General features: G+C 36.7%; 2 long non-coding RNA genes across 9 annotated transcripts; both read left to right on the forward strand.

Annotated features, from left to right (window-relative positions):
• Nucleotides 1-689: 689 nt before the first annotated feature.
• Nucleotides 690-4,991, forward strand: LOC113349894. Of its 7 annotated transcripts, none has more exons than XR_003360464.1 (10): nucleotides 690-1,288; nucleotides 1,743-1,815; nucleotides 1,907-2,211; nucleotides 2,297-2,946; nucleotides 3,037-3,106; nucleotides 3,223-3,350; nucleotides 3,754-3,864; nucleotides 4,098-4,192; nucleotides 4,282-4,329; nucleotides 4,582-4,828. It is a non-coding gene; the product is annotated as an uncharacterized LOC113349894 (long non-coding RNA). The 7 variants fall into 7 exon arrangements; XR_003360466.1 differs by lacking the exon at nucleotides 1,743-1,815 and adding an exon at nucleotides 4,947-4,991 and having other exon boundaries at nucleotides 693-1,288; nucleotides 4,582-4,653; XR_003360465.1 differs by lacking the exon at nucleotides 1,743-1,815 and having other exon boundaries at nucleotides 695-1,288; nucleotides 2,297-2,351; nucleotides 2,697-2,946.
• Nucleotides 4,992-6,745: 1,754 nt separating this feature from the next.
• LOC113354281 lies at nucleotides 6,746-9,394 on the forward strand. 2 transcript variants are annotated; one of them, XR_003361775.1, is made up of 4 exons: nucleotides 6,746-7,133; nucleotides 7,278-7,662; nucleotides 7,759-7,924; nucleotides 8,822-9,394. It is a non-coding gene; the product is annotated as an uncharacterized LOC113354281 (long non-coding RNA). The 2 variants fall into 2 exon arrangements; XR_003361774.1 differs by having other exon boundaries at nucleotides 7,759-7,825.
• The last annotated feature ends 511 nt before the right edge of the window (nucleotides 9,395-9,905 follow it).

Consider the following 9,905-nt stretch of genomic DNA (forward strand, 5'->3'; position numbering starts at 1 on the left):
AATGTTAGTGATCAAAACTATAAGTCTTGATTTCTAGCCTATTTATAGATGTCTCGGTCTAGGACATAGATAGTGTAGTTGAGCTTAAATCTCTCGACGTTCATCTCTTGAAGACGAAGAACTACCAAGGGGAGCTTGTGGAACTTCTTCGACAAAATGTATGTGGAGACTTGAACTCATCTATCACTTGGAAAGTCTATTTCTACTATCTCCTATATTGATACATAAATCGTGTTACGATATAGTTTTCTCTATACATACACTACACCAAATTCCAGGATTAGTAACGTTCGTCACGGCTGTAAAGACGTTACAAAATAGCCGTTCCAAATGACATTACGAAAAATTCGTAACAGGTTATAGCTGTTACTAATTCTAGAAAAAATCGCAACAGGTTAAGCCGTTACGAAAATTTTTATAGGCGTGCCAGTCACACCCTTGGTCACACATGGATCGCAACACCTGGAGTATGTGCGTGCGTCATTCACATGCGCGCTACTTAGCCTTTTATCTATACCGTGTATGCCGTAAACTCATATCTCTACCCTTCATTCTATTCTCGAGATGCATCTCAATCATAAAACCCTAGATTTTATTCCCACTACACATTATTACATCTCATCTGTTTCTCTCCACCTCAACAGCAAAAATGAGTTTTTCTTCTTCTTCCCCGTTCTTCGCTTTTTTTCTTCTCAACTTTTTTTTTTTTTTTTTTTTTCTTGTTGTTCTTCGCTTTTTTTTTCTTCTCAATAGCATGAACTGAGAAATCCAATTAAGAAGAAATCTGGAGAAGTAAATGGATCAGGAAGGTGTTACTGAGGCTGTGAATTTGGTTTTGGTTAGGGTTATTATTGATTGAAGAACGATGAATCAGTAAGAAATAAAATTAAGGTTTATGCAGTTAGTATTGAGTTTGTGCAAAATCGAAGGAGGGATTGGTAGATTGAATAATAAAAGGAGGAGATGGTGGAGTTGTATTAACTCGGGTTATAGAGGATAGGGTAAATCAGAGAAAGGAAGTTAGGGCTTGGAAATTGATTTAAGGTTCAATTTAGTGATAGATGAGAAGATATCAAAGACTGGGTTTGGTGGTTTGAGAAGTGAATCGATGTTTTGAACTCTGATTAGAGAGAAGAAGGAATTGGGAATTATTTTCAGGTTCTGAATATAGATGATGGTCATTGAAGATGAAATCGATGGTTAGTGTTCAAAGTGATGATTCATAAGCTCAATTGAGGAAAAACAAGGAATCAAGATCAACTAATTCATTCTAGGAATTTGATTTAAGGTAAATTTTCTTTACCGAATAAAAGTTTGTTATGTTCCGTGAATTATGATTGTGTTTACCATCTGTGTATTTCTTCAGCATTACTGTGAATCTGTGATAGATATAATTTAGATACTAACACATATGTTATGTTAGTATTTGTATTATGGCAATCATGTTATTTTAAATGCGTGGAATGAATCATTGGTTTATGCAGTGTTGGTTTATTTTGGTTGTAGGATATGTGTAAATGGATTTATAACATCTGAGTTTTCTAATTCAGTGTAAAAAATTCTTACCCTGCAAGAATAGGTAGTTCTTGGTGCAACTGTGTGGACCCAATTCTAGGCTAATCGGTGGTCTTATTTGTCACCATGCATTCTTGCTGGATGTAGTGCCTAGACATCATAAATCTATATTTTCCATTTTGGGAGATATGAATAGTAAAAGATTAATTTCTTCATTGTATAAGTAGGTTTTGATGTGGGGCTTGAAACGATTCCAAGATGACTAAGAGTGTAATCACTGAGAAGTATGAAGAAAATCATGTATGTTTTACTTGCGTTAATTTATATTTTATTGAAATTAATAAATGGTTGCAATCTGTGTTTACTTTAAATTTGCATCTTATAATTGCAGGCTCCAATGGAAGTCTTAGAAAGGGGAGATTTAGAAGAGAATGGTACTGATAATAATCTTTCAATCTTAGAGATCACTATTCGTGACCAGCTGAATGGAGACAAGTTCTCTGAAATCATATATGGTCTGCGAAACCAGGTCAGATTCGTGGGGGGCATCTTCCTCAAATTTTGGTCAAAATAACGAGAAAATGAGGCATTGAAAAATAAAATTAATATGCTGAAAGAGCATCAGGTTGATATGCAAAATAATATGCAAGAAGATCACATTCAGGTTGATGCCCTATTGCTACTACTAGTTGGCGGGTATGTGTGTCCATCCATAAATGCTTTTACGGGTGTATATCTACAATCTTAAGTTTTACTAATTGTGTTTTTTTTTTGTTTGTAGGATATCCTCCCACAGCCAGAGCCATAGAACTACGATCCTGCTATACATATTCAAAGTAATTTTTTGTTTTTTATTAGTACAAATGATTATTTAGGTAATCGTTATTTTACTTTTTTTTTGTTGCTTTGATTACGAAATCCTTTCATGATTATTTAGACACTTTTAAACCTTTACTTCCACCAATTTTCTATCTGAATGATAACCCTTGTATGCACAACTCTACCGTCGGTTATCGATTAAATTTTTTGCTTATTGAGATCTGAATTAGAAGTATTGGAAAACAAGCTTAATTGTTGTATAAAGGTTAGAGAGAAATAAAATGGGAGAGTATAACTTGTAAAGAATTCACAAGTTGCATTGCTGAGCTCCTTATGTATTTGTGTATGGGCTCTCTAACCAGTTTATCGTCACCATCTGCACAACCACTTCACCTGTATTAGAGAATGGTGCTAGTGGATGGTTAGATGAGACTGAAATGGTGTTGCAGCTACAGATGGGTGCAAATGCACAGAAGTTGTTGTTGCAGTTGCAAGTGGTGGCTGAGTCAGGTAGTGCTTAGTATGATTGTGAGCTACGGGTATTAGCACCGGTCACAATGGCTGTGCGAAAGCTGCTCAAACTGTTAGAGCACCACATGCTGATCACTGTAGGTAATAAAGTGATCTTTTCTTTGTAGAAATCTGATTTTTGATGTTATACGATTTTTGAGTTTGATGTTGATTTTGTTGTTGTGTTTTCAGGCGTCATTATGAAGCTGGTGACAGACCAGCAAGATTCAGTGGTGCAATGGAATACTTCATGCAATGAAAGGTCCCATTTAACAAGTTTTTGTTGTCTAAGATGAATTGTTATGTAAATTAATATCAATTTATAATTTTTATATCTTACATATTATGTATTTTCTTTTGTTAATCTTGTTGTTTTAGGGGATATCGGGAATTAAGACTCTATTAGAGGTGCAAATGGGAAACCACATATCAATCATTCTGTCACTAGAGGATTTTGTAAACAACTACTTGCTAATGCACTAGCTAATTTGGAGAATCACAATAAGGTAATAATAATCAACATAAAGCAATTTTTCTCTTCCCAATATTTGTTCTTGAATGGATATCCAAATTGTGCAATGTCTCACAAATGTCTAATGTTGATTAATTTATCATAGTTGCAATTTGTTTTAATTGATGATCGAGCTATTGTACCTAAAAAAAGGATATCAAAGCCTGTTCAAAAGAAGGAAGTTGTGAAACCTAAGCATAATTATTAGTCCAGATACAGAAGAGTTTAAGATGGAAAAATCCCAGAAAGCAACAAGGAATAAATCTCTAACCTTAGATGCAGTTTTATCTGCACGTAGCAAGGAAGATTTCTTCTAAATTCTATTCATCGTCCTGTTTCACCATCTTACTACTAATTTCAATCAGACTATTTAACTAATGCTACTCCTTCTATCTCAGTATGCTCTTGGTAAGAAGGAACCCATTGTGGACATTGATGGAGGAGATGTTGATAATCAGTTGGCAGTTGTGTACATCGAGGATTTGTACAAATATTACAAGCTTGCGGAGGTAGCTCTCTTTAATTTTAGTCTCCTTGATAAATCATTATTGAAGTAATTGTATCTAATTTTATGATCATCCCATAATGCAGAAGTCGAGCCTAATTCATGACTATATGGGTTCACAATGCATTTTTATTTCAACTTTGGGATTGATCAAATGATGATGTTAGGAGGATGACTGTAGAATTGAGATCATCTGCTATGTACAAGTAACTTGTTCTGTTTTCTTTGTTTTCACAGGAAATAGTAGAACTTCTGTCAGCCTGTCCCGCCATTGCTGGTTTAGGAGAAGATAATAAGCCCTTTATCTGCACAATGGATTCAATTGGTTCCAAGTATGTCGAAATCCCTTTGTCATTTTTATGTCATTTTCCTTGATTTATTGCAGCTGCAAATTTATATATTACGAATTGAAAATGTGCAGAGAATTGGAGGTGTGGGGCTTACTATACACGAAGAACTTACTGGACAAGTATAATTTGTGATTGTCATTCTATTGTCTTGTTTGTTGGAAATTGAAGATACTAGATTGATGAAGTCACACCATTGCTGTCTGGCATTAGAGAGTTAGATTTTATCAAAGGAAACCGTCTCTTAGGATTGTATTCTCCTGCTATAGCAACTCTTGTTAACTTGACACATTGCAAGTCTAAAGAGCCTGGATAATTTTTGTTTTCTCCGAGGAAAGTTTCTCTAAACTAACTTATTTATGTTTTGATTGCAGGGATCTTTCGAGCAATAATTTTTCAGGACAGGTGCCATCTTCTATTGCTGATCTAGAGCATCCGCTTACCTTGTAAGTAAAACTCCTTGCTCCGAGGAGTTGGTTCAGTTTCCTATTATGAACTCCTTATAAGGCCCTGATTTTTATTTGTGTTGCGAAAACTATTGTTGTATACTTAAGAGTTCCAGACCTCGGTGTTCTATCTCAATTAATTACAACATCTAAGTATACAGTTTATTGTGTGTCATCTCTTCCGGTTTTTGCTTACTTCCGATATCCGAATAAATTTACTTAGTTCCAGTTTATCTAAGTATACAAATTTTGTGTTCGCGGGTTATTTGAATGATGCATTTTCTGATCGAAAGGCTGGAGCATAAATGTACCTTGGACCAGTGGGAGATTGATTTGGGTTCAACTACAGTCCAGTCCGAAGTTAGCTTGGAGTAGGCTAGTGTCTGTAGCGGGTTAATACAGTGTGTGTTCAATCTGGACTAGGTCCCGGGGTTTTTCTGCATTTGCGGTTTCCTCGTTAACAAAATTTCTGGCGTCTGTGTTATTTCAATTTCCGCATTATATTGTTTTATCTTTATAATTGAAATAATACAGGTTGTGCGTTAGATCATCAATTAGGTTAATCCAACCTTTGGTTGTTGATTGTCATTGATTGATTCTTGGATATTGGTCTTTGGTGCCATCCAAGTTATTCCTTGTATTTGATTAGAACTCGCAGTTCTTACTTGAGTAAATCAAATCAAGAGAGAGATATAAACTCGTTAATATACTTTTAATTGATTGAGTCTTGTTGATTCTCTTAAAAGTATATTCGAGTTTGTCCATACAGATTGCTAAGTGAAATATTGGGTGGTGTTGTTAGACCCCGACTTTTTCATAAGAGATCAGGGTGCACTCAATGACTGGTATAAATAGGTTTTCAATCTATTTCAAAAGACAGAACACAAGTAGCCAGAAACCATTTTCTGATACACAAGTCATAAACAACCACACCTTCATAATTCCGATCTCAAACACCTTCGCTTCCCTCCCTAAGATCAACCCTTCTCCTTCACCTTGTGACCGAATTGAATCTGGAACGATCATTTTTTGGTTTAGGCCAGAGTCTTGCAGATTGATCTCTCGAATCTAAAGGTACTCCCATGCAGTGCATTTGTTTAGGGTTTGAATTCGTTTCTCATCATTACCAAAAACAGTAGAATCAGTTTTTACCCTCAAACAACTGGCGACCACAATGGGAGATTAATCTCTCGATTGTAAAATCAATCTTCAGCTTCATTTCAATTTTATCAAATTCAAGATGGTGGATCTTAGGTCTGGATCGGCGACATATCCCGATGTTACTGGCTCTGACAACACCCCTGGTATCAACATTGCTGCCGGTGACACCAATGTGCCATCTACCAACACGATCAACACATCTCGTGGAACTACATCCTCAACCACCAACACCAGCGGTCAAGACGAGAGACTGGAGGAACCAGATGAGGCCAACCCCTTATCACTATTGTTGATTTGATGGAAAGACAATAAGTTCTCACTAAGGCCCAGGCAGACATGGCTTCAACTCAGAAAGAGGTACTCACTTTCCTCAAGATGCTAACAGAACGATTACCGCAAGAGCTGCGTCAGCCCATGGAACCAATAAGGATTACCTTCAAACCTCTTGGCGCAAGCACTTCAACAGGGCGTACATTCATAGATAAGGAAGTTCGTGTTGCTCCTGAGCACTCCAAAGAAAGGAATCAACCATCCAATTTCATCATGCGTGAAGATCTAGAACGACTTCTCCAAAATCGAGGCAAGGAAAATGATAAGCACGTAAGTGCGACATTTTTATACCCACATTTATACTAGCTAGGTCTCGATATTCAGCTAATAATATTGTTTTAAGTCATTTACAGGAATTATAAGTGAAATCCGTTCACCCGGAGAACTAATGGCTTAGAAGCTTGCATCTATGGGCTGGAAAACCAACAATTCATGGGCCGCACCACCTTGCCATTTCTTGTCCATAGATATCAATTCACAAAGAAGTTTCTTTGCTTCTTCAAGCATGTGAGCCGCACAAGGTGGTAAAGATAGAGGACATGGCTTCATTACAACCACATTTCATTAATGGATTGTTCATCGAGCATATTCTATTTTTTTCTTTACCATTTTCATTCAAGCAGCTGCAAACAATTAGGTTAGAAAAGAAATCAGCCAGGAGATGCAGATGCTAATTACTTCGAGTTCCTACAATAACGAGAGTGGATCTGTGGTGTTTTGAAGTCGAGTTTCAAGCCAATTGATTTGATTTTTCTCAACAAAAACGAATATATTTGGGGGTTTTGAAAGCAATTGAATTGAAATGGAATCTGATATTGGTATTACATACGCCAATTCTTATCTTCAATTTGCTAGAATTTTTCTGCTCATCAGTTTGGTAACAATGGAAGTCCAGTCCGAAGGTTAAGTGATGGTGTCTGAGAGGTTTATGCTGTTAAGGGTGTCTTTAAACAGGTCAGGGCAAAGTGGCGTCCAGAAGCTGCACAAAGGTCTTTCCTTGAGGATACACCTGTTTTCTATCCATTTTATAGAAATTATATCCATTATTTTTTCTTTATTTACTATTTCATGTCATCGGAGAATGCTATGCTGTACAAGTTTGGGTTTCTGATCATTTAAAACTCTATTTGCAGGAGTTTAACGATACACTTAAATATATAGACAACATACGTTCAAAAGCAGAGCCATATAGAATTTGCAGAATAGTTCCCCCCTCTTCATGGAGACCTCACTGCCCTCTTAAAGAAAATAGTGTATGGGAAAAATCTTAATTTTTCACTCGAAACTTGCATATTAAGGCTGACTTTCTTGATGTGATACATGTTAGGCTTATAATAAGAGCACCTTGGATGCCATACATTTACAACTCTTCAAGGTTAACATAGAAGTCAGTATTATGGAGGAAGTAGCAGATCTCATCAAGGTTCAGTGGTTCTTCATCTCCTTCTACAAGTGGTTGTTTCAGAGGAATTAATTGCAGAACTTTTCATCAATCCAGTGGTGGTGGTGATTCAACAGGTACATTACCAACTCCTTCTCCCTTCAAATCATTTAACCCTGATTTTCATCAATTTGTTTCACCACAAAAAATCCTTATTTCGATTAGTGCCGCAGATATTGATGTGCAGATCACTTCGACTCGCACGTAGTGGAAGAAAGTTGAAAGAAGAAGTGAAGTCAGGTACAAAATTTGAGCTATGTCCCTCATGTTCAATATTTACCAGTATGCTACTCCATGAGTCGGTAGACTCAACTGACTAGGAAGATACAACTACATCCGGTACGTGTACATGATATGCTTACTGCTATGTCCCTCATGTAGATGTTCCAATTGTAGAGCAGTATGAAAAACTGATTGTAGATATTGATGAACTCATACAATTAAATACATGTATTCCTTGCATAGATTAAACACACTTTTTTTTGCGTGTTCACTGAAATTTCTTTCATTTGGTTATCATTCTTTAGAAATTTTTTATATGCTAGCTTAGGTCTAATCATTTTTCTCATTCTATAATCTTGCTGATGAACATTAAGTTTAGTGACCCTATAAAGCAGTACATCTCAGCATCTATTAGTGTTTCGTATATACCCGAAGATTACATTTAGTAGTAAACTCACATGACCTAAAGGCATACATATTACATTCACAAATATTGATATCACGAAGTTTTTGTTGTAAGGAATAACCAACTACTCTTATGAATAATTACTTAATTAGCTTTGTTACATCGCGATAGTTGTACTGTTGCTCATTAAACCTTTCTCATGGAAGAATGGGTATCAGTGATGTTGCCTTTTAAATGCTTAATCTTCCTTTCCAGATGTGAAATTTTAATTCTACTCTTGCTAAGGGTACTTGAATATGTTTGTTTGCCAATACGACATACTTCCTTCATTCGCTTGGCAGGGTAGTGAACCTCCATCTTATGACCAGCTATTATTTCGTACCTTTAGATTTCTTTGTTGAGATGCTTTTTCTTTAATCTTTCTGTTGTCATATGGAAATAGTAGTCATACTAGTCTGATCATTATATATGATTAGCTTGATTCCTCTTAGTTTTGATAAACTACACGATGGACAATGAACTGAGTACAAAACTATGCTTGTAAAGTCTTGCATAACAGGGTTATCTATGGACAATAAACTGAGTATTATTAATTCTCTTTGTTGCAGGTTTGCACCTAGAGGCCATGGAAACGTCCATATGGTGTTGGTCTGCTTGTTGGAGGGTTGGATGAATCAGGAGCACACCTCTACTAGAATTTCCCTAGTGGGAACTACTTCGAATACCAGGCCTTTGCTATTGGGGCTCGCTCACAATCTGCTAAAACTTATTTGGAACGAAAACTTGAGTCCTTTGCCAACTCTACCCGTGATGATGTGATCAAAGATGTACTCTTTGCAATCAAGGAAACTTTACAAGGAGAGAAGCTAACAAGATCAATATGCACTGTTGTTGTTGTTGGTCTTGAAAAGGATTTCTACATTTTGGATCAGGAAACTATACAAGAGTTTATCGAGTTGTTAGAGATAAGGGAAGAGGCGCCCGTGCAAGAAGAAGCTGAAGTGCCTCCTCCAGCTCCAATGGACATTGGAGATCTGTAAGAGAAGCAGTTGCATTGCTTTGAAGTGGTGCATTGCGTTTCTTCGATTATACATAAATGTTTATAGGTAGAAACTGAACTTGGCTGACAGTGTTAGTAATGGAGATCTTTGTTCAATGCACACTTAGTGTCTCTTTCTTTGTTCAATGCGCAATTGATGTCTCTTTCAGTGAATTCTTGGCCTGAAAATTTTCCAGGGAACTTTTGACTAGGTCATCTGATGATTGACTTGACTTTCTTTTTTTAGTTGCAAAAATTTAGCAACGGCCAACAATTGTTGCTAAATTTAGAACCAGAATAATAAAACCGGGTCCAGCTAAGATTAGCCGTTCTAAGTGTTTTTGGTTCTAAATTTCGCAACTGCTCGAGGCTGTTGCGACAAGGATATAGCAACAACACCCAGATGTTGCTAAACCTGTTCGTAACGACCGAAACCGTTGCAAAGTCAAAGAAAAAAAGCAGTTGGCTGAACCGAAACCGTTGCGAAAAAAATTCGCAACGGCTTTAGAGCTGTTGCAAAAAATGCAACGCCACGTTTCGCAACGGCTGGATGCTTTTGCAAGTCCCTTTTGCAACTGCAGGCAGTCGTTGCTAATCCCGAAAAATGGTGTAGTGAGATGTCGTTTTCGTATAAGGAATAAGAAACTTCATGA

Source organism: Papaver somniferum, chromosome 2 (assembly GCF_003573695.1).
Source record: "Papaver somniferum cultivar HN1 chromosome 2, ASM357369v1, whole genome shotgun sequence".
Classification (NCBI taxonomy): Eukaryota; Viridiplantae; Streptophyta; class Magnoliopsida; order Ranunculales; family Papaveraceae; genus Papaver; species Papaver somniferum.